Source organism: Callithrix jacchus, chromosome 17 (assembly GCF_049354715.1).
Source record: "Callithrix jacchus isolate 240 chromosome 17, calJac240_pri, whole genome shotgun sequence".
NCBI lineage: Eukaryota > Metazoa > Chordata > Mammalia > Primates > Cebidae > Callithrix > Callithrix jacchus.
Window position 1 is genome coordinate 8341571 of NC_133518.1, and position 22265 is coordinate 8363835.

General features: G+C 39.1%; 1 non-coding gene and 1 pseudogene across 2 annotated transcripts; both read right to left on the reverse strand.

Annotated features, from left to right (window-relative positions):
• Positions 1-1656: 1656 nt before the first annotated feature.
• On the reverse strand, positions 1657-12020 carry LOC118148958 (uncharacterized; annotated as a pseudogene). The gene is made up of 6 exons (XR_013528931.1): positions 11674-12020; positions 11494-11620; positions 11158-11331; positions 9135-9242; positions 4410-4474; positions 1657-2163 (listed from the first exon to the last, which is right to left on the reverse strand). The product of XR_013528931.1 is annotated as an uncharacterized LOC118148958 (transcript).
• Positions 6086-6192, reverse strand: LOC118149021 (U6 spliceosomal RNA). The gene has a single exon (XR_004736195.2). It is a non-coding gene; the product is annotated as a U6 spliceosomal RNA (small nuclear RNA).
• Positions 12021-22265: the final 10245 nt, after the last annotated feature.

Sequence of the window (22265 nt, forward strand, 5' to 3'; positions counted from 1 at the left end):
AAATGGCCCATGTCCCGGCCCAAACTTGGAAAGGGTAGTCTCCAAATTCTCTTTTTGGTGATGGTTTTCATCGTTTTGTGACTCAAAACTCTTATAGGGAGTGTAATTCTCATATTAGGCGGATGCCTAAAACTCCCTTGCCTCGTTTCTCTTTTATTTAGAAGTGTAAAATCAACCATAGAGGCAGTAATGCCTAGGCACACTACCACCAAAATAATTGTTTTAACTAAATATCAGCCTTTTTCCTCACAGGAAGAGAACCGCACAGTAAAAAGGCAGACAACTGTAGTACCAATGCAGGACTCCTCTGAGGGGATTTTCCTTCCTCATACTCTCCCTTCTCTTGTTCCTTCCCTGAATCACATGAAGCACAGATGTGCAGGTAAAGAACTTCTGGGCCAAATCATGAAGTATAAACATCAGGTGTCATAACCTAATGAAACAGCTTGCTAAAGAGTAACCTGGCTCCAGTCTTGTCTTCCAGGCTAAGCAAAGGCCTCCAAAAATGACACCCAATGATATCGCCTGCCCTGTAAGGCCCCAGATGGAGGGCTGGTTACCAATAATTGGTAAGAGTCCCCAGAGTGAGGGATGACCTAAGACAGGCACAGTGCAAAGAGGCCAACAGGAGCCAAAGGAATTTGCCAGCTCACCATCAGTATGTCCAAAACAGATGACAACAGGAGAAGGTACACTGTGAGCTAGTTTTGCAATCAGGAAAATGAACAGTAACACTTTAATGACACACTGACCCCTCCATCCTGGCATCATGGGAATTGTAAAGTCTCAAAGAAAGAAAAGAGAGAAAAGCCTTCTAGTAATGAAATCCCTTTAAAGAAAGCTCTTAAGGGGGGAATGAGGAGGAAAACAAAATCAAAGAGTTAAAATAGAATAAGTAAGTTAACATTAGCACTAGGTTATTAAGAAAAAAATCATAGTAAGCAAAAATAAGTAACACCTCCCAGCTCAGCCCAACTAACTGCAGCTGCAAACTTATCTCGCAGCACCTATTCCAGGCTATTCATAAAACCTGTTCTTAGAGAAAGTAGAGATAAAGCAGACCTAGCACTGCCCCCTATCTACTTACATAAGAGCACCAGAGGATGTCTTTATGCCACAGCCCACACATACTTGTGCAATTCCTGTTTTTCTGGTCTCCTTGGGTGTTTTCCTCAACTATACAACCTTCCACCTCAGCTGCAAGGTTATAAGGTCAAGATAACCACGAAGAAAATGCATGTTTTCCCACCTCAAATTGTATAAAAGCAATATGTTCTGTTTGTTCAGGGCTGGCAGCCATTATAGGCATTAGCCTCACCATCATCAGTTGGTACACCAATAAATCCTCTTGTGTCTCCATGGTCTCCTTGCCCCGCTTGGCTTGAGTTCCCACAACATTTTGACTGCTGTCATTCACACTACAATAACAGAGTTGAATAGCTATGATAGAGACCACGTGGCCTAACATAGTTCCTCTCTGGCTCTTTACAGAAAAAGTTTTCTAATCTCTGCTTTATATCATGACCAGAATGCCCTGATACGCAAGTCCAATCTTGTGACTCCTCTGATCAAATTTTCCAATGAATCTTTGCAGAGAACATTGCTGGCTTCCTATGCATAGCCATTATTTATTCTTTCTTGCTGCAGAAACACAAGTTTATTTAGACATTTATTATTCCATTACCCCCATTACCCCCATCCCATCTCCATAAAGAGAAATGATTAGGCTAAGCTAATCACAGTCAGGCGATCCCTCCACCCGGCTTTCGGCCTCCTCAAGCATTCTTTCCTCCACGCTTTCAGACTCATCAGGCCTTCTTTCTTCCCAGCATTCAGCCTCATCAGGCCTTCTGTCTGCCAAGTGTTCAGCCTCCTCAGGCGTTTTTTCCACCAAGGGTGCAGCCTCGTCAGGTGTTCTTTCCATCAAGCCTGCAGCCTCATCAGTGGTTTCCTCCCCCAAGCTTTCAGCCTCCTCAGGCGTTGTCTCCACCAAGGGTGCAGATTCATCAGGCGTTCTTTCAGCCAAGCCTCCAGCCTCATCAGGCCTTCCCTCCCCTAAATGTTCAGCCTCTTCAGGCATTCTCTCCACCAGGGGTGTAGCCTCATCAGGTGTTCTCTCTGCCAAGGGTGCAGCCTTGTCAGGTGTTCCTTCAGATGTTTCTTCTGCCAAACACACAATCTGGTTAATTTTTTCTTCTGCTGAATATCATCCTTCTGATTCCTTACATGGTAAACTTCTACTCATTTTGTATGCTTTCCTTAAATATTACCAGACTTTACTTTTCTCCCTTTTTTTTTTATTTTTTGAGACTGAGTCTTGCTTTGTCACCCAGGCTGGAGTGTAGTGGCACCATCTCACCTCACTTGCAAACTCCACCTCCTGGGTTCAAGCGATTCCCTGCCTCAGCCTCCCAAGTAGCTGGGATTACATGCATGCACCACCATGCCTGGCTAATTTTTTGTATGTAGTAGGGATGGGGTTTCACCATGTCAGTCAGGCTGGTATCAAACTCCTGAGCACAAGCAATCTGTCCACCTTGACCTCCCAAAGTGCTAGAATTATAGGAGTGAGCTACTGCAGCTGGGTTCTACCCATTTGTTGTTGTTGTTGTTTTGTGGCGGAGTCTCATTGTGCTGCCCAGGCTGTAATGCAGTGATGCTGTCTATCTTGGCTTACTTCAACCTCCACCTCACTGCAACTTCTACCTCCCAGGTTCAAGTGAATCTCCTGCCTCAGCCTCCCAAGTAGCTGTGTGCCACCACACCTGGCTAATTTTTCATATTTTTAGTAGAGACAGGGTTTCAACTGTGTAAGCTGAGATGGTCTTGATCTCTTGACATCGTGATCCACCTGCCTCAGCCTCCCAAAGTGCTGGGATTACAGGCATGAGCCACCGCACCTGGCTGACACTACCAAGCTTTTCAAAGCTTTAATTCTTCACCTTGGATATAAAATGTCTGACACATGCTGAATGTGGTAACAACATAATAAGTGATAATTTTTAGCTATGACTACATAGCTTATAATAAGTGATAATTATAAGCTCACAAAGGGGTTTTGGCACAGAATAAGCACTAAATAAAGTAGTAATAATAATAAAAAGACAATAATAACAAGAAAAATGCTTGGTACCTTAATAAAGCAGTAAATAATAAAAAATGACAATGATAATAACAAGAAAGATGCTTAGCACCTTAGAGATACTTGACAGTTATTTGTTAAGTGGACAAATGGATAAATGGATAAAAACTTTTTTTTAGAAATTCTGTTGGAAAAAATGCCCAAATTCAATAGGGACAGCTCTACAGTATAATGGGAGCACCTTAGAGACCCAGACTAGTTGTATTCCATCATTGTCTCCTGTAACTTGCAAAACATGACTTATAGTAGCCCTTTGATAAATAAATGATAAAGATGTCCTTATACAGTTCATATTGTACAATGCATTGTGTCACATTTAGGTAGCATTTTCTCCAACTCACTTTATTGTAATACAGTACATATAAAATAGAAACTGTGTGTTAATTGACTGTTTATACTTTCAGTAAGGCTCCAGATCAACAGTAGACTATTAGCAGAGTTTTGCAGGAGTCAAAATAAACAGATTTTCATATAAAGCAGATTTTCAGCTGCGGGGGATGAGTGCCCTAACTCTCATATTGCTCAAGACTCAGCTGTAATTAATTCTCATTTACTAAATATAAACTGTTTATTGCAAAAATTAAATAGAGCACAAAAGTTGTCCAGAAGTTCAAGACCAGCCTGGGCAACATAAGGAGACCCTGTCTCTGCAGTAAATAAATAAATAAATAAATACCTACTCTGTGTTTCTTCATAGGTTATAATATTCAAATGTTACAGTTTTTCGTTATTAATTCCTACTTTTCGTTATTAGATGTTCAATTCTTTGTGGCTTATAATTCAGGCATCTAAACTACTTTCTAATTTGTGATAAAACTGATTTATAACTATATTAATTCATTAACTTGGATAACCAGATTATCCCCTATTTTTCAGCTCATCAATCACACCAAGTTTTATACATTTTATAACAGACTTAAGTTGTTTTGACAATTGAGGAGAGATTCAATATACAAAACTAGAAATTGTTTTACTTATTTATGAAAAAATATTATGTAGGATTTTAGGGACCATAATTAAACAAATATTTTTTCAGATAATATTTTTTGAGTTTATAAACTACCTACAACTATATTCTTAACTAATTATGAATTATAAACTAAAAAATTAAACCAAAGCTATATATATATATACACATACACACACATATGTATATGTGTAAATACATGCTATTTACACATTGCCTTTTAAATTTCTCTTTTGTGATCAACACTTCCATAATATTATCATAGCACCACCAAGAGCACTTTACTATCAGAAGTCTTACCTGGATTGCTATTTTGAGGATTTCTAGATATCTTTTGCTTATATTCCAAAAGTTGTTGATGAATGCTATGTATAAAAATGAATAAAATTATTATTTTAACAGCAATATAAAAAATATTTACCAAATTTATCAAGTTCTTAGAATATTTCAGACAATATCAGAGCTAACATCAGAATATAATTTATTCCATATACCTAGAGTTTGTAAGCTCTATGAACTTATTAAGCTTCATAGAGAAGAAAGCTTAAAGAAGAAAGTAAGATGAAATACTCATGAATTGAGGGCAGTATAACTCAGTAAATTAATTAGAGTTACCTTGGCATAATAAAAAATGCTCTTATCTCAGAATAAGTCGTAGCACAGTAACAAACAGGTATTATTTTTTAATAAGTTGCTTCTCTTAGGCTCAAGGTGGTCTAAAAATGAGGATTTTAGAGCTTTATTTCACTGGGTTATTATAAAGATTTATTTATTTTTTAATTTTTTATTGGATTTTAGGTTTTGGGGTACATGAGCAGAGCATGCAAGACAGTTGCATAGGTACACACATGGCAGTGTGCTTTGCTTTTCTTCTCCCCTTCACCCACATTTGGCATTTCTCCCCAGGCTATCCCTCCCCACCTCCCCCTCCCACTGGCCCTCCCCTTTTCCCCCAATAGACCCCAGTGTTTAGTACTCCCCTTTCTGTGTCCATGTGTTCTCATTTTTCATCACCCACCTATGAGTGAGGATATGCAGTGTTTCATTTTCTGTTCTTGTGTCAGTTTGCTGAGGATGATGTTCTCCAGATTCATCCATGTCCCTACAAACGACACAAACTCATCATTTCTGATTGCTGCATAATATTCCATGGTGTATATGTGCCACATTTTTCCAATCCAGTCTATTATCAATGGGCATTTGGGTTGATTCCAGGTCTTTGCTATTGTAAACAGTGCTGCAATGAACATTCGTGTACATGTGTCCTTATAGTAGAACGATTTATAGTCTTTTGGATATATACCCAGTAATGGGATTGCTGGGTCAAATGGAATTTCTATTTCTAAGGCCTTGAGGAATCGCCACACCGTCTTCCACAATGGTTGAACTAATTTACACTCCCACCAACAGTGTAAAAGTGTTCCTTTTTCTCCACATCCTCTCCAGCATCTGTTGTCTCCACAAGATAACAGTTTTAAATGCTCAAAGAACTAGTGAAGCAATGCAATAATTTGTTCTTGAACCATATTGCTAAAATTATTTTTAAATTCTCAGTAAAACCCAATCTATTGGCCTGGTGCAATGACTCATGCCTGTGATGCAAGCACTTTGGGATACTGTAAGTGGAAGATCGCTTGAGCCCAGAAGTTCAAGACAAACCTGGGCAACATAGGGACACCCAATCTCTATAAAAAATAAACAAATTATAAAATAAAATTTCTTCATAGGTTACAATGTTCAAATGTTGCAGTTTTCTGTTATTAATTCCTACTTTTGGTTATTAGATGCTCTATTTTTTGTGGCTTATAATTCAGGGCATCTATGCATTTTAAAATTTGTAAGGAAATTTATTTATAAACATATTAATTCATTAAACTGGATAAACTTATTATCCTCTATTACTAAGCTCATCAATCACACTAAGGGGAGAAAATTAATAGAGATAAGCATCTGGCTTGGGCTTTCATTTGACTGCAAGAAATATGCAACACTGCACAGATTTGTGTGTCATTCTTGTGCAGGGATCATGCTAATCTTCTTGATGCTGTTTCAGTTTTAGTTTGTGTACCATTGAAGCCAGCACAAATCCCTACTTTTATACATGAAGACTGATCAGTCATGGATGAGGCTCAGCTCTGTTTAATCTAACCAAGTTACTTGAGATTTAGTGAAATCTGTTGAATAGCTTCATGGCGATGCAGAATTTTAAAATATTTTAAAAACTTGAGGTAGAGATACAAGTAGCATGGGAGATTTTTACTTTTAGGAAAAAAGAATCACTTGAGGGGACAACCACAAGTTGGAACACACTACAATTTGGGAAAGGTGACATGGGATCTTCCAGAATGAGACCTTCCACTATCTACAAAATGGTGCTACACAGGATCTAAAGGGCCACGGATATAGACCTGGTAACAAAGAATAGATTTCTAATTTCTTCCTTTAGCATTATTTCAACTTGACTTACAGTTTCAAACTATCACAACTAATATTTGATAGAGAAAATAGAGGAAAAGCCACTCAAAGCATTACTTACCATGAAGGTCTAGGCCAAGTCAAGACTAAGATGTGGGTTTCCCATCAGCTTGTGAGTGTGAGGAGAAGGGTCAATTTGCTCACTATGTGTGTGGCTAAAGCTAAAAGTCTTAGCTGCCAGAGCCAGGTGCTGGTGCTTTGGAAACAATGGCTGAGAAAATTTTATGTAATAAGCTTTTAAAGACTGTAATAACTTTGAAGTCCACATATGGATCACCATGAAGACTGAGGGATCATTAGTAAGGGCATCTTGGTCACCAAGATCAATCATCACCAGACTGCAGGTGATGATTCAATGGCAACACTGCAGCAACACGATCAATGGAAACAACAAAATGAACAGAATGGCAATTCCCCCAGTCCTTCTGACTTGTACAAAAGGAATGTCTTCCTTGGACTTAGAGAACCCCTTAAATTCTTTTAAAAAATTCAAAGGTGAAGGTATGCAAGACAGCCCCCAGGTGACACTCTCAGGTTTTCTGCTAAAGTGGAGATTTCAAGACCCAAATAACTAATTAGAAAAATCAAAATTGCGACACTATGTTTATCCCACACACAGGGATTATACTTCAAATCAAGTAGACAGCAATAGGATCCCGAGGGATAAAGTTGTTGAAAATCATAAAAGAAAGAATCCTGGACCCATTACTCCTTCTAACTAGTCTAGCTTTTTGCCTACTTTCTTTATGAATGCACTAACTCACTGTCTTTCAAAAATTACCTCAAACAAACTATGAAATTCCACCGAGCCTTTAAATGTAAACACTTACTTATCGAATGCACAAGCAATAGCGTAACATTCTGCGGTCATTCCACACATATCTTCAGCATGGATGTCAACATTTTGCTGAAGAAGCATGCCGACTGTCTCTGATGATCCATGACATACTGCAAGCATGAGGGCTGTGCTAAAATAACAGAGATAACTTCATTATTAGGAACAGAACCGTTTTAATATTTGCCTGTCAGTGTAGAAGTAACCATTTACATGTACTAACAAACATAAGTATCTTGAGTGCTCAAGTGTTTACCCTTGTAAATCACCACCAAGGCTAAAAGGAAGGGGCAAAAGATTCATGTCCCACTGGGATATGGCATACTAGAAGTGGCTAACATAAAGCCCTTTGAGAGGCAAAAAAATGCTCTGTTCAATAATCTAAAAGAGGCACAGATTTAAATGAAGAATTATTTATTTCTTCCTTAGTCTGATATAATAATTTGTACTTCAAAATCAGCCAAAAGTCAGACAACTGAGAGCAATCTGAAGGCTTAAAACAATATTGGGGATAATTATATTAGTTGTAGTCATAATAAGTTGAGTTAATGATGCTGATAAGAATGTAGGAGACACTGAGTTAAATGATGTTGATATTCATAATGTTATTTCTACACAATGGTCCTTAAAGGACACATTGTTATTCTCCTTTTCATATAGAAAATCATACTTGGTATTAAGTAATGTTTGCAAAGTCACACCTATCAAGTGAGGAAATTAAACCTAGTCTTGTGTGAATCAAAAGTCTATCCCTTTTGTCTTCATCACTCACCTATGGCTTATCTTCATTAACTAAAATGTTAATCCAATTAAAGATGTTTTTCTTCCCTGTACCCATACAAATTAAAAATAAAAATACACTATGAATAAAAAAGGAAAAAAATCATAAATTCACAGTACCTGGTGATACCAATTAATAGCCATGTAGGGATAATCTAACATTAACATTCCTCAAAGAAAACAACTTAAAGCAAACAGTCATCCTAAAGACAAAATGATTTTAAACTCCTACTTTTGATTGACATTGCTTTTTTTTTTTTTTGAGACAGAGTCTTTCTCTGTTACCCAGGCTGGAGTGCAATGGTACAATCTCAGCTCACTGCAACCTCTGCCTCCTGGGTTCAAGCGATTCTCCTGCCTCAATCTCCTGAGTAGCTGGGACTACAAGCATGTGCCACCATGTCCAGCTGACTTTTGTGCTTTTAGTAGAGATGGGATTTCACTGTGTTGGCTAGGCTGGTCTCAAACTCCTGGCCTCAAATGATCCACCCACCTTGGCCTCCCAAACTGCTGGGATAACAGGTGAGCGCTACCATGCCCAACAAATATTGCATTTTTTAAAAAGTGTATAAAAACAGGAGTTAGAAAAATATTATAAAAGGGTTAATCATTTAATATTAAATTAAAAACCAGAAAAGTTCATACTTTTTAAAACTAATACCAAACTACTTTAGCTAATAGAAGATAATGCAACCAAAAACATCAGATTACAAATAAGAATCAGCCAATATAATAAGAGAAGATATATTCTACTATATGCTATTCTTTATTTTGGTTAGTCCAAATAATTACGCTTCTTCCTGATATTTTGTGTTGATATTTTTCACTATAATCTAATAATTTTAAGTAAATGTTATCAATTTAATATTTCTGACTTGAGAGTACTCTAGAACAATACTCAAGTGTTTTTAATTAAAAGAAAAGGACTGCTGTACCATATAAACTTATTAACTGCATTTGCATTTGCATTTTTTTGTCAGTAAAAATTTCACAATTTGCTCACTTCTTTTTGTTACAGCCGGTAAAAGTGGTGTGAGGCCAGCCTGTAAAACAGTAAAAACAATTTATAATTCATAAAATTATATATTTCTCAGCTGAACTGAATACCTTATATAGTATTCTACAAACTTAAACACATGAAATAGGAAGTAAATCGATAGCAGTCCCTTTCTCCCTTTTCTGTGCTTTCCCATCCACTGCACCTTCCCTTGGAAACATTCAGCCTCTGCATCACCACATTAACTCTGAGTATCTCAAAAAATCATTAGATTGTAATGATTTGTTTCCCATCTAAACCAAGAGTTCCTTGAGGGTGTGGGGCTGTATCTTTTGTCTCTATAGCCTTAAACACTAAGACATAGTAGTAAAGACTTTGGTTTTTTAATTAAATTAGTAATCTAGATTATCACTTGTAGAGCATCGTTTCTTAAACTGTATTCCAAGGACTAATTACCTCACCAGAAGCACTGTACCCCAACAGATTTCAACATTACCTAAGTTCAAGAAATATTAAAAAACTGTGAGTTAAATATCTACTATTCAAGAAGTGACTTGAACTTTGCCTAACCCTTATTTGACAATATATATATTTTTGGCAAACATTAACATTTGACAAATTAGAATTTCAAGAATCCAGTTTTGAAAGCTTCCCAAGAGAAATGGAGGTCTCCTCTGGGTGGTACAAACTCACTTGATTCTCTTTGATCAATGATCCCAAGATCCCAGATGCCAATGTCAGGCACTCCTGCTCTAAATGAGTCACTGAGGAAGTGGTGAATTAAAAGAGATTGGCTTCAAATGAATTTTGATTGCTTATTATTAAATGGTTCATGGAATTTCTCATATTATAAGACAATAGAATTTTATCTCAGCTATTAGAAATTCAGTATAATAGTTTATTCTCAATTCTAATGATAATCCTAGGATCCTAATGCCTATCTATTTCTTAAATGCAATACTCCATTTTTATTCTGGTTTGTATTGTAATTGCCACTTATTTTGGCAAAACATCAGACATATGAATAAAATGACTCATTAATGAAAGTTCTAACTCATCCATATAAATTAGCATAATAGAAGCCGCTGAATCACTTGAGTTTTAAGAGACAATTCTGAGAAGAATGATATAATATTTTCTGCAAAAGGCATAAACTATTCAAATATAACCATGATTGATATAAAAAGGCTTAAAGGCATTCAAGTTAAAGATAATTGTTTATGGTTTATATAAAAAAAAACCTTTGTTTAGAAATCTAAATTCTAGAAGTCAACAGCATTATTAATGAATTAATGCAGAATATAAACTATATATTACAAACACCTATCAACTGTGTTGAATACCTTGAAATCTTTAACAAAATATATTATGAGAGAGGAATTGATAACTGAAATATTGACAGAGACAGAAGAGGTAACTTGAGTACATGATGTAAGTAGCAAACTGGAAAACATGTGCTTTGTGTAAAGCTAGAACCTCTTCATAGCATACCAAACAGTCATGTGGGCTCAAGAGACACCAGATTCAAACCTTTAAGAGGAAATCCAGATTTCTGCATGTCTCCTAAATTTTACATGTTGACTCAATTTATCCAGGCAAATTTTGCTTTCCCATAGTTTTACACTAATTGGAAAGAAAAAACAACTTGGATGGGGAAGAATATTCTAAAAAGTTTTAGCTTTAATGAATTCAAATGTTTATCATAAGTGCAGAGAAACGTCATACCCTCTAAGAGTTCTTGTAAAAATATTAATATTTAAAGTAAAATCTTAGACAATTCTTATTTATTTATTTTTAAAGTCACCACATTCATGATGTGAACTCAAAGAACACATAGACAATTCTTTCAAACTATTTTCATTCAAGCAGTTTCAACTTTTAAATATAAAAACACTTACATATGTTAATGTTAAAACAAATGGATCTCAAACATTTTGAAAATAACATTGCTTAATGTCTACCTTGTTTTTCACTTCAGTGTCTGCACCATGGGACAGCAGTTTTGCCACCATTGACAAACTTACACTGTAAACTGCATATTGGAGAGCCATGTTGCCATGCACATCTACGATAGTTGGATCAGCACCAGAATCTATCAGAATATTTGCACAAGCCTCCCTCCAACATTGTAGAGCCTATCAGTATTAAAGCAAGAAGTACATTTTAAATTATAGGAAATCAAAATAAATATTTCTCCGGTTTCACAAACTAGCTGTATTTCAGTGAGATTAGTTCATTTTCATTTTGTGTATTTAAACCGAATCCATCTCCTGCTGAAAGCCCTGGCTACTATTTACCTTCATCAGAGGTGTCCTGTTTTCACTGTCACAGATGTCAAGCAAGCACTTCCTGTCTGCCAGTAAAGTTACTACTTTCTCATGGCCGCTCGCCCTTCCCCAGCCCCAGCCGCTCGCCCTCGCCCTTCTTCAGTCCCCGCACCCGGCCCCACACCAATAGGACTGTCGGTCTGGCCAAGCCCTGGGACACTCTGGCCTCTCCCAGGAGAAATTCGAGTTGTTAGGCAGCGGCGCATGCGCAGCTCAGCGGGCTGAGGAGACTGCGCGAGGCGGAAAACCGCGCTGGCCCGGCTCCAAAGGTCACCGCGTGCAGGTGGCACCTGCCACTGAGGCGCTGCCCTGCTGGCGAGGCTCCCTGGAGCGGAACATGGAAGATGCCCTGCCACACAGCCCGCTTGACAGAGCCGCCCCAGGCCCCTCCTGGACCCGCGATCCAGGAGCTGGGCACCCTGCAGCCTCCGGGTGGCGCTGGGCGTCGGTTCCCGTCCTCCTGCAGCTGGCGACCCACCCCCTGACCTAGGCGCCATGAAGGCTTCTGGCCCAAGGATCCGCGATGTTGGTGGCGCTGGCAGGGTTGGGGTTGCAGTCCCTGGGTCGCCATGTGGCGCACGCCCTCCTGCTCTAGGCCAGCCTTTTCCTTGGCTGGCGCCCAAAGAGCTGGGCTCCGGGCACTGTGCAGCCACCAGGATGGGAATGAGCGGCTGTTCCTGCCCTGGTGCAGAGGGCGGGCCGACTGACTTCAGCGCAGCAGCTGCGTCTCACCCCAGTCCACGTTGCTTAGGCCGGGAGGGGAAGCGGGGAGTTTGGGTTCCTCGGCCATATTTGCCTGTGTGCCAAGTGCTGGTAGCAGCTACAGCTCAGACAGGGGCGCGGATGGCGGGTCCCGTTTGGAGGGTTTCAAGGTTGCTGAGTGTGCCCACTGCCAGGCCTCAGGATCCTTTCCTCCTTGACCTGTATCTGGAGAATGGCGGTGGCGCTGGGTAATCTGCAGTTATCCTGGATGGGGCTGAGCTGCAGTTCTCTCCCTTGGGCTGAGAGGGAGACTTATCTTAGAGCAGATGAGGAAACAGTTACATTGAAATCATCCTATTAAAAATCCAGGCTGGCTGCAGTGCCTCGTGCCTGTACTTCCAGCACTTTGGGAGACCGAGATAGGAGGATCACTTGATCCCAGGAGCCTGAGACCAGCTTAGACAACAAAGGGAGACTTCATCTCTACAAAATAAAACAAATCAGCCAGGCATGGTGGTGCATGCCTGTGGCCCCAGCTACTCCGGAGATTCATTGAGGGAGGATCCCTTGGGCCCTGCGGGAATTCGTGGATACAGTGATCTGGGATTGTGCCACACACAAGGAATGAGAGGTCCTGTTGCTCCACATCCTCAACAGCATTTGATGTTTTCCGTCTTCTGAATTTGGGTTATTGTTTGGTTATTTGTGCCCCTGCACTCCAAGCCTGGGCAAGAGAGACTGTCTCATAAATAAATGAATAAATAAATAGTTCTAGTCACTATACCATTATCGATGTGGAATTCTTTACACACTAAGCTTGCAGAGTTGGTGTGTGGGCACCCACAGTGCCCACTAATTATGTGATAGGAACTATGTGATTAAAGTAGGTGACCATGTTCTTGCTTTTGGTCATTCCAATAGATGTGCAGTGTTAGCTCATTACCACACTTCCCTAAGGATATATTATGTGGAGCGTCATTACATATGCTTATTTTTTATTATTTGTATATTTTATTTGGTGTAATGCCTGTTACAGTCTTTAGTTCACTTTTCACTTGGGTTGTTTGTATCTTATTATTCCGTTTTAAGACTATTAGTATATTCTGGATAAAATTTGTCATTCAAATATGTTTCTGCAAATATTTTCTTTCAGTCTGTGGCTTGTCTTCACTTTCAGTGGCTTTAACAGAACAAAATGTTATATTTTAATCAAGTGTAGCTTACATTATTTCTTTTATGTGCTGTAACTTTGGTGGTTTTTTTTTTTTTAGAGATAATCAAACCCAAGAGGGTCTAAATTTTCTCCTTTTATTTACCAGAAATTTTATAGTTTTCTATTTGACATTTGGGCCTGTGATTCGTTTTGAGTTAATTTTGGTGAGAGGGTAAGATCTGACTCACTTTTTTTTTAACATGGATATTCAGTTGTTCCAGCACCACTTTCTGAGAACACGATCTTTGTTTCATCATATTTCCTTGACTTTTTCCTCAAACATTAATTAGATATGTAGATGTGTGTCTATTTCTCAACTTTCATTTCATTATTGTTGTATGGACTCTTTCATCAGTATGGCACTACTTTGATGGTCATAGCTTTACAGTAAGTCTTGAAGTTGAGTAGTGACTGTGTTTCCTCCAATTGTGTCCTTCGATATTATGTTAGCTATTCAAGGTCTTTTCCTTCTCCATTTAAACTATAGAATTTGTTTTTCTATATCCATAAAATAATTTGCTTCCATTTTTATTAGAGTTGCATTGCATCTCTACATTGGGAAGAACTAACATCCTGACAATATTGAGATTTTTTTATTTATGAAGATGATGTATCTTCTCCATTTGTTCAGTTCTTTTTTGATTTCTGTCATTAGATACGGACAGATTTTGGAATTACATAACTCCCTCTACCTTGACCAAAGGACAGTGATCAATTTCTCATTCTGGAGCCAAAGTCACCTTTGAAGGCATGTGTCTGAACATAGACAGGCAGGTATAAAAAATGATAAAGACATCCTGGGAAAAATATGAAATTCAAGAATCAGCAGCCATGTCTAAGTAACTAACTCGTTTTCATTCCCCAGCTCTGCCTCTGGGGCTGTGTTGGAATGTGCACCTCTTGACCTTAATGAGAATGTTCTTCTTCATCCCTGCCATGGGGGAAAATTTTTCACAAACAATTTAAAAAATAATTTCAACTTTTATTTTAGATACAGATGCTGGGTTTGCAGCTTCGCATGTGTCTTTTTGGTCAAATGTTATATTTTCTTTTGGGTATATACTCAGTAATGTGATTGCTGGGTCAATCAGTAGGTCTGTTGTATATTTTTGGCAAAATCTCTAAACTGATTTCCATAGTGACTGACCTAATTTACATTCCCAGAGACAGTGAAAAGGATTTTCTTTTTCTCTGCAGCCTCACCAGTATCTGTTAACAAATGACCACTTTTATCCCAGGCATACATCATCTGTTAGCTTTGATTTTAGCACATCCTCTGAAGAAGATAGTTTGTTTCACAACCAAAGATGATTCATTTTCCAAACATGTTTTGTTTGTTTTTCTGAAGGCATGTGGTACTTTCCGTCTGCATCAGTTTGGGGTATAGATTAAGAGCATGGTACCTTAAAGTGACCCATGTCAGTGTCCCCATGCATGGTTCTGTCCCAGAACTCTTCACAAGCTATTTCTTTTCCCTATGTCCTTTTGTAATTTTTGAATTTTGTTTTGTTTACATATATTACTTAATCAAAATTATTAAAAAAATAAAATGAAAATATATGCATGTACTGAAGCAAAATATTACAATTATTTGCCTGCATGTCTTTCCATCCAGACTAAGTCAAGGGATCAGCTATATTCATCTTTTTATTTTCTGAGACAGCTTCTGACACATAATACATACTCAGCAAAGGCTGAACAAAGGAAGGATGAGATATAGATGGTTAAGTTTTCTCTTCATACTTTTCCATCATTTTCATATTTTCAAAATTATTTTTTTAATTAAGAAAAATGAAATTCTGGAGAATGAACAAGAACATGGAGGCAGGCTGAGAGCTAGGAGCCTCTTTTAATAGTTCACATAGGAGATTATGAATAGCTTGACTTGGGTGTTGCCAAGAAGCCAAAGGCTCTTAGATGTTTTCTTTAGGACCTGCCTGATACCACCACATCCATCATTTTGAATTACATATTCCAAATGAGAGTGGATATAGAGAGGTGGGCAGTTGCTGCCAGAACAGTATTCTAAATAAGTTGAGCCTTCCATGGCAGCTTCTCCCTCTCTTTTTTTATATATTTTTATTTTTATTTTTTTTTAATTGCATTTTAGGTTTTGGGGTACATGTGAAGAACATGGAAGATAGTTGCATAGGTACAAACGTGGCAGTGTGATTTGCTGCCTTCCTCCCCTTCACCTATATCTGGCATTTCTCCCCAGGCTACCTCTCCCCAACTCCCCAACGCCTGCTGTCCCTCCCCTATTCCCCCCAACAGACCCCAGTGTGTAGTGCTCCCCTTCCTGTGTCCATGTGTTCTCATTGTTCAACACCTGCTTATGAGTGAGAACATGCGGTATTTCATTTTCTGTTCTTGCGTCAGTTTGCTGAGAATGATGTTCTCCAGGTTCATCCATGTCCCTACAGAGGACACGAACTCATCGTTTTTGATGGCTGCATAATATTCCATGGTGTATATGTGCCACATTTTCCCTGTCCAGTCTATCATCGATGGGCATTTGGGTTGGTTCCAGGTCTTTGCTATTGTAAACAGTGCTGCAATGAACATACGTGTGCATGTGTCCTTATAGTAGAATGATTTATAGTCCTTTGGATATATACCCAGTCATAGGATTGCTGGGTCAAATGGAATTTCTATTTCTAAGGCCTTGAGGAATCGCCACACAGTCTTCCACAATGGTTGAACTAATTTACACTCCCACCAGCAGTGTAAAAGTGTTCCTGTTTCTCCACATTGTCTCCAGATTTTTTAATGTCGCCATTCTAACTGGCATGAGATGGCATCTCAATGTAGTTTTGATTTGCATTTCTCTAATGATCAGTGATGATGAGCATTTTTTTATATGTTTGTTGGCCTCATGTATGTCTTCTTTTGTAAAGTGTCTGTTCATATCCTTAGCCCATTTTTGAATGGGCTTGTTTGTTTTTTTCTTGTAAATCTGTTTGAGTTCTTTGTAAATTCTGGATATCAGCCCTTTGTCAGATGGGTAAACTGCAAAAATTTTTTCCCATTCTGTTGGTTACCGATTCACTCTAGTGACTGTTTCTTTTGCCGTGCAGAAGCTGTGGAGTTTGATTAGGTCCCATTTATCTGTTTTGGCTTTTGTTGCCAGTGCATTTGGTGTTTTCGTCATGAAGTTCTTGCCTACTCTTATTTCTGAATGGTTTTTGCCTAGATTTTCTTCTAGGGGTTTTATAGTGTTAAATCTTATGTTTAAATCTTTAATCCATCTGGAGTTAATTTTAGTGTAAGTTGTCAGAAAGGGGTCCAGTTTCTGCTTTCTGCATATAGCTAGCCAGTTTTCCCAACACCATTTATTAAACAGGGAATCCTTTCCCCATTGCTTGTTTTTGTCAGGTTTATCAAAGATCGTATGGTTGTGGATATGTTGTGTTGCCTCCCAAGGCCTCTGTTCTGTTCCATTAGTCTATATCTCTGTTTTGGTACCAGTGCCATGCCATTTTAATCACTGTTGCCTTTTAGGATAGTTTGAAGTCCGGTAGTGTGATGCCATTCACTGTATTCTTTTTACTTAGAATTGACTTGGCTATGCGGGCTCTCTTTTGGTTCTATATGAAGTTTAAGGTGGTTTTTTTCCAGTTCTGTGAAGGTCATTGGTAGCTTGATGGGGATAGTGTTGAATCTGTAAATTACTTTGGGCAGTATGGCCATTTTCACGATATTGATTCTTCCTAACCATGAACATAGAATGTTTCTTCATCTGTTTGTGTCCTCTCTTATTTCATTGAGCAGTGGTTTGTAGTTCTCCTTGAAGAGGTTCTTTATGTTCCTTGTTAGTTGTATTCCTAGGTATTTTATTCTCTTTGTAGCAATTGTGAATGGCAGTTCGTTCTTGATTTGGCTCTCTTTACGTCTGTTATTGGTGTATAGGAATGCTTGTGATTTTTGCACATTGATTTTGTATCCTGAGACTTTGCTAAAGTTGCTTATCACTTTCAGGAGATTTTGGGCTGAGACGATGGGGTCTTCTAGATATACTATCATGTAATCTGCAAATAGAGACAATTTGGCTTCCTCCTTTCCTATTTGAATACCCTTTGTTTCTTTTTCTTGCCTGATTGCTCTGCCTAGAACTTCCCGTACTATATTGAATAGGAGTGGTGAGAGAGGGCATCCTTGTCTAGCACCAGATTTCAAAGGGAATGCTTCCAGTTTTGCCCATTCAGGATGATATTGGCTGTTGGTTTGTCATAAATAGTTTTTATTATTTTGAGATACATTCCATCAATACCGAGTTTATTGAGGGTTTTTAGCATAAAGGGCTGTTGAATTTTGTCAAAGGTCTTCTCTGCATCAATTGAGATAATCATGTGATTTTTGTTTTTGGTTCTGATTATGTGGTAAACTACATTTATAGACTTGTGCATGTTGAACCAGCCTTGCATCCCCGGGATGAAACCTACTTAATTATGGTGCATAAGCTTTTGGATGTGCTGTTGCAATTGGCTTGACAGTATTTTATTGAAGATTTTTACATCTATGTTCATCATAGATATTGGCCTGAAGTTTTCTTTTCTTGTTGGGTCTCTGCCGGGTTTTGGTATCAGAATGATGTTGGTCTCATAAAATGATTTGGGAAGGATTCTGTCTTTTTGGATTATTTGGAATAGTTTCAGAAGGAATGGTAACAGTTCCTCTTTGTGTGTCTTGTAGAATTCAGCTGTGAACTCATCTGGACCTGGGCTTTTTTTGTGTGGTTGGCTCTTACTTTGCTGCCTCAACTTCAGATCTTGTTATTGGTCTATTCATCGTTTCGACTTCTTCCTGGTTTAGGCCTGGGAAGAGGCAAGTGTCCAGGAATTTATCCATTTCTTCGAGGTTTACTAGTTTATGTGCATAGAGTTGTTTGTAATATTCTCTAATGATGGTTTGAATCTCTGTGGAATCTGTGGTGTGTCCCCTTTATCATTTTTTATTGCATCTATTTGGTTATTCTGTTTTCTTTTTTATTAATCTGGCTGGTGGTCTGTCTATTTTGTTGATCTTTTTGAAAAACCAGCTGCTGGATTTATTGATTTTTTGAAGGGTTTTATGTATCTGTATCTCCTTCAGTTCTGCTCTGATCTTGTTATTTCTGTCTTCTGTTGGTTTTGAGTTTTTCTGATCTTGCTCCTCTAGCTGTTTCAATTTCGACGATAGGGTGTCAATTTTGGATCTCTCCACTCTTCTCATATGGGCACTTATTGCTATATATTTTCCTCTGGAGACTGCTTTAAGTGTGTCCCAGAGATTCTGGTATGCTGTGTCTTCATTCTCATTGGTTTCAAAGAACTTCTTTATTTTTGCCCTGATTTCATTGTTTATTTAGTTAACATTCAAGAGCCAGTTGTTCAGTTTCCATGAAGCTGTGCGGTTCTGAGTTAGTTTCTGAATTCTGAGTTCTAACTTGATTGCACTATGGTCTGAGAGACTGTTCGTTATTATGTCAGTTGTTTTGCATTTGCTGAGGAGTGCTTTACTTCCAATTATGTGGTCAATTTTAGAGTAGGTGTGATGTGGTGCTGAGAAGAATGTATATTCTGTGGATTTGGGGTGGAGAGTTCTGTAAATGTCTATCAGGTTTTCTTGTTCCAGGTCTGAGTTCAAGTCCTGGATACGTTTTTAATTTTCTGTCAGGTTGATCTGTCTAATATTGACAATGGAGTGTTAAAGTCTCCCACTATTATTGTGTGGGAGTCTAAGTCTCTTTGTAAGTCATTAAGAACTTGCCTTATGTATCTGAGTGCTTTTGCATTGGGTCCATATATATATATGATTGTTAGCTCTTCTTGTTGTATCGATCCTTTTACCATTATGTAATGTCCTTCTTTGTCTCTTTTGATCTTTGTTGCTTTAAAGTCTATTTTATCAGAGATGAGAATTGCAACTCCTGCTTTTTTTTTTTTGCTCTCCATTTGCTTGATAAATCTTCCTCCATCCCTTTATTTTGAGCCTTTGTGTATCCTTGCATGTGAGATGGGTTTCCTGGATACAGCACACTGATGGGTTTTGGCTTTTTATCCAATTTGCCAGTCTGTGTCTTTTAATTGGTGCATTTAGCCCATTTACATTTAGAGTTAATATTGTTATGTGTGAATTTGATACTGCCATTTTGATTCTAGCTGGCTTTTCTGCCAGTTAGTTGATGCTGATTCTTCACTTTGTTGATGCTCTTAACCATTTAGTATGTTTTTGGAATGGCTGGTACTGGTTGTTCCTATCTATGTGTAGTGCCTCTTTCAGGAGCTCTTGTAAAGCAGGCCTGGTGGTGACAAAATCTCTGAGTGCTTGCTTGTTCACAAAGGATTTTATTTTTCCTTCACTTATGAAGTTTAGTTTGGCTGGATATGAAATTCTGGGTTGAAAGTTCTTTTCTTAAGGATGTTGAATATTGGCCCCCACTCTCTTCTGGCTTGTAGGGTTTCTGCTGAGAGATCTGCTGTGAGTCTGATGAGCTTCCCTTTGTGGGTAACCCAACCTTTCTCTCTGGCTGCCCGTTTTCTCCTTCATTTCAACCCTGGTGAATCTAACGATTATGTGCCTTGGGGTTGCTCTACTTGAGGAATATCTTTGTGGTGTTCTCAGTATTTCCTGGACTTGAATATTGGCCTGCCTTGCTAGGTTGGGGAAGTTTTTTTTGGATAATATGCTGAAGAGTATTTTCCATCTTAGATTCATTCTCTTCATCACATTCAGGTACACCAATCAAATGTAGATTAGGTCTTTTTACATAGTCCCATATATTTTGGAGACTGTTCATTTTTTTTTTTTTGCTCTTTTTCCTCTAATCTTGCCTTCTCCTTTTATTTTATTCAGTTGATCTTCGACCTCTGATATCCTTTCTTTTGCTTGGTCAATTCAGCTGTTGCAACTTGTGCATGCTTCACGACGTTCTCATGTTGTGTTTTTCAGCTCCATCAATTCACTCATATTCCTCTTTAAGTTGTCCATTCTTGTTATCATTTCATCACATCTTTTTTCAAGTTCTTAGTTTTTTTGCATTGAGTTAGAACATGTTCTTTTAGCTCACAGAAGTTTCTCATTACTCTCCTTCTGAAGTCTGATTCTGTCATTTCATCACACTCATTCTCCATCTAGCTTTATTCCCTTGCTGGTGAGGAGTTGTGATCCCTTGTAGTAGGAGAGGTGTTCTGGTTCCGGGTGTTTTCCTCCTTTTTGCACTGGTTTCTTTCCATCTTTGTGGATTCATCCACCTGTCATCTTTGTAGTTGCTGATTTTCAGATTGGGTTTCTTCATGGATGTCCAGATTATTGATAATGAAGTTATTTCTGTTTCTTAGTTTTCCTTGTAACAGTCTGGCCCTTCTGCTGTAGGACTGCTGAGGTCTACTCCAGGCACTGTTTGCCTGGGAATCACCTGCAGCAGCTGCGGAACAGTAAGGGTTGCTACCAGTTTTTTTTTCTTCTATCTTTGTCCCAGAATGATGCCTGCCAAATGTCAGTCTGATCAGTCCTTTGTGAGGTCACTCTTTGGATATATGGGGGTCAGGGAGCTGATTGAGGAGACAGTCTGTTTTTTATAGGAGCCCAAATGCTGAGCTGTGAGCCTTGTTGTTCATTCAGAGATGCTAGGTAGGTATAGTTCAGTCTGCTGCAGCAGAACTCATAAACCCCCACTTTGTTTTTCCCAGGTGCTTTGTTCCCGGGAGTTGTGGCTTTATTTATGAGTTTCTGTTGTGCTGCTGCCTTTTATTTTCAGGGCTGCCCTGCCCAGCAAGGTGTCATCCTAGTCACTGTCTGCCTGTAGAGGCTTTGCTGAGCTGCTGTGGGCTCCACCCTGCTGCCATGTGAACTTCCTTGCAGTCCTGTTTATATGGGTGTGGTTAGAACTGCCTCGGCTGTGGTGGCCTGCCTTATTAATGGTGGACTTTCTCTTTTATGGTGGGTTGCCTCGGCAACAGCAGGCTGCTTCAGTAATGGTGGACTACCTCCATAGGGGTGGAGTGCCTTGGTAATGGCAGACGCCCCACCCCCACGGACCTGGACCATCCCTGGTTCAGCTGTGCTTGCCGTGAAACTCAACCTCCAGTGTTTTTAATTGTTGTTTTTTTGTTTGTTTGTTTTTGTGGGGGTGGGACCCACCAAGCCTGATCACCTGGCTCCCTGCCTCAGAGTACTTTTTTTTTTTTAAAGATAAATGGTTGACTCTTTCCCAAGTGTTCCAGTCACCTGCTGAAAGGGCTCTGGGATCTGTGTGATTTCTGGTGTGGCGACCCACTGCACCAGCTGAAACAATGGCGCTGAGATTCATGGTGCTTTTTTTGCCTGGGAATCTCCTGGCCTGGCTCTCTGTTTTAGTCCCATTTAATCAGATGAATGGGCTAATCTGCCTTCCTGGAGTTCCAATTGCCAGCTAAAAAGGGCAACCAGACCAGTGTAGTTTGTATGGAGAGCCGCCACACCAGGGTGCTAGCAAAACAGCCACACCAGCCAAAACAGCCACTCTGACGACCCATGGGGCTCCTCCACCTGAGAATCTCCTGGTCTGTGGCAATAAAGATCCATCTGGAAATGTGGCGTTTGCTCACCCTCTGTGCTTTCACTGGGAGCTGCAATCCTGTGCTGTTTTTACATGGTCGTCTTGCTCCACCTTCTCTGTGTTTCTTTTCTGAATTTGTAGTCATGAGGATGCTGGGATGTGGACCAAAATATGGAATAAGGTGATAGCAGACAGACACCCTCACATGGCCAAGCATCACAATAATTAGAATAGCTTTTTCAGAATGTAGAATTCCAGGGTCCACTGAGATGTAGTAAATCCTCAAAGATTTTTAAAGGCATTGGGTGA